Source organism: Mandrillus leucophaeus, unplaced genomic scaffold (genome assembly GCF_000951045.1).
Source record: "Mandrillus leucophaeus isolate KB7577 unplaced genomic scaffold, Mleu.le_1.0 Scaffold1440, whole genome shotgun sequence".
NCBI classification, from domain to species: Eukaryota; Metazoa; Chordata; class Mammalia; order Primates; family Cercopithecidae; genus Mandrillus; species Mandrillus leucophaeus.
In genome coordinates, this window is record NW_012101411.1 from 95,221 (window position 1) to 103,113 (window position 7,893).

The 7,893-nt window shown below is 45.2% G+C and overlaps 1 pseudogene; it reads right to left on the reverse strand.

The window, feature by feature from the left end:
• Nucleotides 1–3,432: 3,432 nt before the first annotated feature.
• On the reverse strand, nt 3,433–6,520 carry LOC105535301 (annotated as a pseudogene).
• Nucleotides 6,521–7,893: the final 1,373 nt, after the last annotated feature.

Below are 7,893 nucleotides of genomic sequence, written 5' to 3' on the forward strand. Positions count from 1 at the left end.
GGACAAATCTGAACTGCTGAGTTCCATTTCTTTACACAAGAAAGCACACTTTACAGCCTCAAACTGCCAACAATGCACAAGGAGATGTCCGCCTCAGAAGAAAACTTTGATAGAAAATTGAAATAGTCAATTAAAGCATTGGTTGTCTAAAAACTGCCAAAATAATTATTGGGCAATATAAACATGAAGGACTGGCTTTTATATCTCCATGAATGCGCTCACTGTCAACATGGGTGGAGCTGCAAGAGTGACTCCACTAGGTAGCTCCCTCTCTTTGTCCTGATGGATCAGGATGATGCTGTTATGACTATACATACAATTCTTCCTAAGGGGAGACGATGCTGGAATAATGACTACACTTCACCTCAAATTTCTTTTTTTATATGTGATGCCGTAGTATCAGGAATAGGGATGTAAATAAAAATGCCAGAAACAGGAATTATCCGTAAGCCAAAAATCATAACTATACTTTTATACCTTTATGTAAGAATTCTCAAGCATTCATTTCACCTGGCAAAGTTAGTATTAACAGTAAGTAGAGCTACATAGTCTGGTGGTCAGATAGCCCCCACTAGTTCCTTACCTATGTAACCTACCCTCTATGATCAAGAGTAGACTTAGGGAAGACATTCTAGAATACTACTGCTGCCTGCGATCTAGACCAGCACAGCAGACAAACCAAATGTCACTTCCAAACCTGGAAAAGACTGATATAAAGGGACAGAGGGAGGAATAGTGGCTGAGGGTAAGTGAATAAGTCAAAGGGTTATATGAGGAAAATTCAATATTAGTTTAACTCCTCAAAGATGGTGTGAGCAAGACAGATATTTTCTCTTAGGTCAATTATACTGGATGCCTGAAAGTGTGAAGCCATATGTCCCTGAGATCATTCTTGTTTTTGGAACTTGGTAAGATTGAGTGGTGTCTGCAAACCTGAGTGACGTCATTCTGGGAGACATATTCTTACAAGAGGATGGTGAACTGTTCTAATTTTGAATGACTAAAGGAAACTCTGATAACATGACAATACCTCTTTACTGTTATAATCCTTTTTCCTATAAAAGATATGTAGTCAAAGAAAAGCGGGTAATCTGAAGTATAACAAAAACATTTAGTCTTTGTCCCTTGTTTCATCTAAAAACTTAGACTCTTGAGTGATAAGAGTGTTTTTAGAGTACTGATGAGAAAACTCTTGTCTGAGCAGATCCTGGATATCTTGAGAATTGGGGCTGGCTGCCAGAGACACATACCTGTGATGAGAAAGTTGTCTTATTCCATATTGTGTTGCTTTAAAGAAATGTCTGAGACTGACTAATTTATATAAACAAGGTTCATGTGGCTCAGGATTCTGATGGCTGGAAATGTTTGAGCATCTAGTGAGGGCCTCAGGCTGCTTCCACTCATGGCAGAAGGCAAAGGGGAGCTGGTATGTGCAGAGATCACATGGTAACAGAGGAACAGAGAGAGTAGCAATTTGCCAGGCTCTTTTTAACAACTAGTTCTCATGGAAAATAATAGAGCAACAATTCATTCACTCCATAGAGAGGGCAGTATCTCTCTGTTGATAAAATATTGGTCCCCATGACTCAAACACCACCCATTAGGCCCCACGTCCCACAATGGGCATCAGATTTTAACATGAGGTATCAGGGGATAAATATTTATACCACTGCATCCTGTCCCTAGTCAGTCAAAGCTCGTGTTCTTCTCACATTGCAAAATACAATAATTTTCTCCCAAATATCCCAAATGTGTTAGGTTGTCCAGCATCAACTCAAAATTCCAGAGTCTCGTCTGAGATTCAAGGTAAGTTCTTTAAGCTTTGAGCCTACAAAATTTAGAAAAATGTTATTTACTTCCAAAATATTAATACAAGAGTGGAAGAGACATTTCTTATACATTTCCATTCCGAAAGGTATAAATGGGCCAAAAGAAATGAATGCAGTTTCCTCACAAGTTTGAAACTCATCATGGCAGACATTAAAAACTTAAAGCTCTAAAATAATCTCCTTTGACTCTATATTTTGAATCCTGAGAACACCGGCTGGTGCATGTGCTGGGCTCATAATGCCATTTGCAGCCCCACATTTATGGCTTTGCTGAACATAACCCATATAGCTGCTCTCATGGGTGAAACCTGAATGCCTATGGCTTTTCCAGGCTGAGGTTGCACATTGCCAGTGGCTCTACCATTTAGTAGTCATGGCAGGGATCCTGCTGCTGCAGCTCCACTAGGAATTGTCCTGGGTATTAAATTTCTCCTTTAAATATCAGTTCTAGTTTCTTTGCTCACACATATGTGCATAGGTTATTACAAGTAGCCAGGCCAAATCTTGAATACTATGCTGTCTAGAAATTTCTTTTGTCAGATACCCTTAATCATCACTCTCAAGTTTAAAGTTCCACAGATCCCCAGGGAGGGGGCAGAATGCATCCAAGTTCTTTGCCAATGCATGACAAGTGACCTTTACTCTAGGCCCCAGTAAGTTCCTCGTCTCCATCTAAGACCTCATCAGTCTGGACTCTATTGTCCATATCACTATCAGCATTTTGGTCACAACAACTTAACAAATCTCTACAAAGTTCCAAATTTCCACTCATTTTCTTGTCTTCTCAACTCTTCAAACTCTTCCAACTTCTGCCTGTTACCCAGTTCCAAAGACATTTTCACATTTTCAGCTTCCTTTATAGTAATACACAACTCCTGGTGCCAACTTTCTGAATTAGTTGATTCTCACACTTTTATAAAGAAATACCACAGAGCTGGTAATTTATAAAGAGGTTTAAATTGGCTCATGATTCTTCAGGCTATACAAGAGTATGATTCTGGCATCTGCTTAACTTTCGAGAGGGCCTCAGAAAACTTTCAAGCATGCTGAAAGGTTAAGGGGAAGCAGGCACGACTGACTTGCCTGGAGCAGGAGGGAGAGAGAGCAGGGAGGTGCCACACACTTTCAAACACAAGATCTTGTGAGAACTATCACAAGAACAGCATCAAAGAGATGGCTCTAAACCATTCATGGAGGATCCATCCCCATAAGCCAATCACCTCCCATCAGGCACCACCTCCAACATTAGGGATTACAAGTGGACATGGGATTTGGGTGGGGACAGAGATCCAAACGATACCAGGGGTCATAGTGGACATGAGGGTGGGCTGGTCTCCCTGCGTCTCACCTGTCACCAGGGACACAGACATATTCAGACGCCTTGACAGAAAGAGAAGCCAGAGGCCCTTGAAGTCTCAAAGAGGAGCCATGAACAAATCTTGCATCTCAGTCCCTCACAAGGCAGTCTTAGAAAAAAAATAGTCGTGAACAAATTCAAGTCAGTCATGGTAAGTGGTGACACTGAACAGCCCAACACATTGAAAAATTCCAAATCAAAGAAGCTCCAGAACCCAATTGTGTCCCATCTACCCCAACTCCTCCTTCACTTCAGGCCCTCTAAGGTGTCACTTTTACAAGCCTTGAGGGACACATCAGAGCCCTGGATACTGTCCCTGTTTGGGGTGGAACAAAAACAAAATCTGGTCAGAGCTCACAGGTGATGTGACTAAAGGAGGAATTGTGGGGTGGGTGAGCTCCCCCATGGGCTCCTGTCTACACTATCCCAAGGATCTCAGGGATCACTCTCCCACCCCTACCACACTTACATGAAGTCTGAGCACGGCTGCCTCCTTTTCCATCTGTGGAAAGAAAACAAACTGTGAGAGGCCAGGGAGGAGGCAGGGCCATGAGATCCCAGAGGAGTTTCCAGAACTGTGACTGCAGACCCAGGTCAGGATCAGGAAACCCGAGGGAAGAGGATGTGTTGAAGCTGGACCAATTGTCCTCCTGAAGTCTGTTCTTAGCAGGGAACTTCCCCTGACTTGTGACTGCAGAGAGTCAGGTTCCCATGACCACAATCAAGGTGATATATTTGTCCTTCAACATCATAGGTGCTTTACAAAAGAGTAAGAGTTGACAGGGCATCTGAACTGGGTAAATGTGCACGGAGATGGTGCCTCACAACTGGCAGGAAATGAGCCAGCTTCCATCTGGGCTTGAAATCCACCAATGGAAGAAGAAAACTTGGAGCTCAACTCTTTCCTACCTGGGCTCTTTTTCTTCCACATCACAGCAGCGACCACAGCTCCGGGGATAACAGCACCAAGAACAGCCAGGACAGTAATGATGCCCATGATGGGGACTGTGGGCTGGGAGGATGGCCCTGAGAAAGAAGGCGAATGTGAGGGGCCCTAACCCTCATGCCTCAGCCCTGAGCCTGGTGAAGGGCTCCAGAAGGGCTTCTGCTTACCCTGGGAAGAGACATGACGCCTCATTCGTCTCCTTACCCCATCTCAGGGTGAGGGGCTCTGGCGGCTCCTCAGGCTGCACATGGCATGTGTATCTCTACTTCCCCCCAGAAGACACCACCACAGTTGCCTACTTCTGGAAAGTTCTGTACCCTGCAGGTCTAGTCCCCAGAAGTGTGCATCCTAAATTTGGTCCTCTCCATTCCTCTGTTGGGTCATTGTGATCTCTACAGGGTAGAAGCCCAGAGCCCAGCACCTCAGGGTGGCCTCATGGTCTGAGATGGGGTGGTGGGTCACACGTGTCTTTGGGGGATCTGAGGGGAAGGGTCAAAAAAAATCAGGCACTTTGCATTCCATATGGGACACGCCAGCAGCACCCGTATGACCATCCTGAGAATGGACGGGACACCCGGGGTGGGGAAGGGAGCACAGAACCCAGACACCAGCCTGGACACAGGCAGTGTCCAGGATAATCTCCTATTTCTTGGAAAGTTCTAGTCTCTGGTGCAGGAACAGAGATTTCTGGCCCTGGCCTGAGTGGAGACCGAGGGACTCAGAAGAGCTGGAATCAGACCAACAGATACACATTGAGTGTGAGGCAGATAACAAAGGCTGAGAGGAAAATTCCTGGTGCCCAAGGCTGCTGCGGGGTCAAAGGGGACAGCTGATCAGTATTCCAGGAACTGGCTTCCCCTCCTTTCCCTCAGAGACTTCATTCCTTAATTGTCCCAGAGTGCAGGGCGGGCCCTCAGTCATTCTCTGGTATGGGATCTGAAACCCAGGAGGAGTCTTTTTCCTCAGGACAGGAGGGAGAGGGATGTTTTAGCGTTGGTCCCATTTCCTCCCCTTCTTTTGGAAGGTGGGTCGGGGAGATCTGCAGGAGATCAGGGAGGTACCCCGTGGCCGCTGGTACCTGCGCACTGCAGCGTCTCCTTCCCATTCTTAAGGCCTTTGCTGAGCCGCTCTGGCCGCCTTCCCTGCGGGTAGGTTTTCAGCAGCTCTGCATGTTCCTCCGCCAGGGCATCTGAGCCGCCTTGTCCGCTGGGGTCCAAGAGCGCAGTTCCTGGTTTTGGACGAGGTAACTGGCGCCGTCGTAGGTTATGTTCATACTCGCGGAGGAGGCTCCAGTCTGGGTCCAGGTCACAGTTGTGTATCCATTAGAGGGTGTGAGACCGTGTCCTCGGGTCGCTGACAGCCCAGGCCACTGAGCCCCGCCTCTACCCCGACCAACCTCCAGGGATTTGGGCCTGAACTGAAAATAGAATCGGGTATGGGCGCTTGGGGCTCCTGTCGGGTCCAGGGTCTCCGCGGGTCCTGCAGCCTCGGGGTGGGTCTCCGATTGTGCTACCGTAGGTAGCACTCACAAAGCTAAGTTTTACTTTCCCAAACTATGTATCTGTAACTCTGGTCTGTTGTATTTTTAAGCTATCTTTACTTCATAGTCCTAAGTTTGTGTGTGAGTCCAGGACATCACGAGTCCAGGACATCACAAGACAAAGCACAATGTGTTGCCATATATTGCAACCGGGAGCCTGTACAGAATTTAATCACCTCAAAATTGCAAGTGCTCAATGCAGCCAAAGTGCCCTTCACCAGTGCTCATGAACAGCCTTTGTTTATTTATTTGTTTATTTATTTCTAGGCAGGATGTCACTCTGTTACCCTGGCTGGAGTACAGTGGCACGCTCATGACTCACCGAAGCCTCGACCTCCTGGGATCATGAGACCAATGCTCCTCCCTCAGCCTCCCAAGTAACTGGCACCACAGGCTTGTGCCACCACTCCTGGCTAATTTTTCCAAAAAATTATTTGTAGAGATGAGGTCTCCCTATGTTGCTATGGCTGTTCCTGAACTCCTGGGCTTAAGTAATCCTCAGCCTCCCAAAATGCTGGTATTACAGGCATGAGCCACAGTGGCTGACCCATGCACCTGCCTGTTTTTATGAATTATTCACATCTAAGCTATGTGCAGGTTTTACTGGGACACTTGGTATTCTTTTTTAACCTGTTTCACACAGGGAGTTAATTAGTTTTTACACAGTCCCACAGAATGTATTGAAGACCAAGGTGCAAGTAACACTGTGCCAAGTTCTGCGGATAAATGCATTAAAAATCTATAAAACACTATGTTTAAATCTGAGAATTCCACTGCTTTAGAATTCTTTCTCTGTCTTCCTTTGTCTCACCTCCTGCTTCTCCAGCCCTTCTCTCTGTCCCTGTCATCCCTCAGGCCCTCCTCTCCCCTTAGTATCTACCACCCTCTCACTACTGAATTGTGTCCCTAGCTCTGTCCCATCTCCTGCTGCTCATGACTGTTCTCCCCACAATGGTCAGTAGTCCTGCTGATGTGAGTCAGATTGTGTCATTTCTTCACTTAATACCCTCCAATGGCTCCATCTCACTCTCAAGAAGCCTCTAGAATGGAAAGCACAAGCACGGGGTCTTTGGGTTGTTTTGTTCAAAGTTGTGTCTACGGAATATAAAAGCATATCTGCCACATAGTAGGCGCTAAGTTAATTTTTGTTGAATGAATGAATGAAATATGATTATGTTAAAAATTGTATCACACAAAACTCACAAAATGAAAAATGCAAAGCAAGTTAGCGAACATTTGGTTTCATGCAGCTACTGTGCATATCAGTTCGTAAATTCATTCCAGTGGAGAACATGTCATATGTTTAGCTGTTGAATCTGTTTATTACTTTTCTATTAGTACGTAACCAATTACCACAAACTTAGTGGCTTAAAACAGCGCCCATTTATTTGTCTACATTTCCTTCATCAGAAATCCAGGCCTAGTGTGACAGATTTTTTGTTCAGGGTTTCACAAAGCTGTACCCTCATCTTAAGACTGAGATTATTCCCCAAGCTTATATAGAGCTCATTGGCAGAATTCGGTTTCTGGCAATTGTAGGACTAAGATTCCTGTTTCCTTCGGGCTATCAGAGTAGACAGTGGGGAGAGTTTCTAATTCCTATTGGCCACCAGTGTTCTTTCCTCATGATCCCTCCATTTTCAAAGCCCACAGTGGAGGAAACCCCTCACACTGAACCCCTCTACACTGTAAGTCTCTGTTCTCAGGAAGAACCCAGTCCTTTTCAGAGCTTACCTGATTAGGGCAGTCCAAGCAGGATAATCCCCATCTTCAAGTCAACTGACTGGGGACCTGAAATCTATCTGCAAAACCCCTTCACAGCAGCACCTGCATTAGTGTCAACTGAGTAACTGGGGTAACGTGAGTAACCAAGGGTGGTTATTGGGGTGTCGTCATAAAATCAGCCTAGCATAGCTTGGATCTTCCTTTTGTGTTTAAATAGAACATACAAATTGGAGGTCAAAAAATAGGTCACTGTTCATGATAATAAAATATATCTCATATAGCCATGGACATTTTTCTTAAATATTAAAAGCAAATGACATGTTTGATATCTCATCATTAATTTAGAGCAAATGAAAAAGTTCAATGACAAGTCACCTAAAACTTAGCAGCTCAAATCAACAAATATTTATCACCTCCCACAGTTTCCAATGGTCAGGAATCCAGGAGAGGTTTCTCTGTGAGCTTCGGACTCAGGGCCTCTCACCAAGTTGCAGTC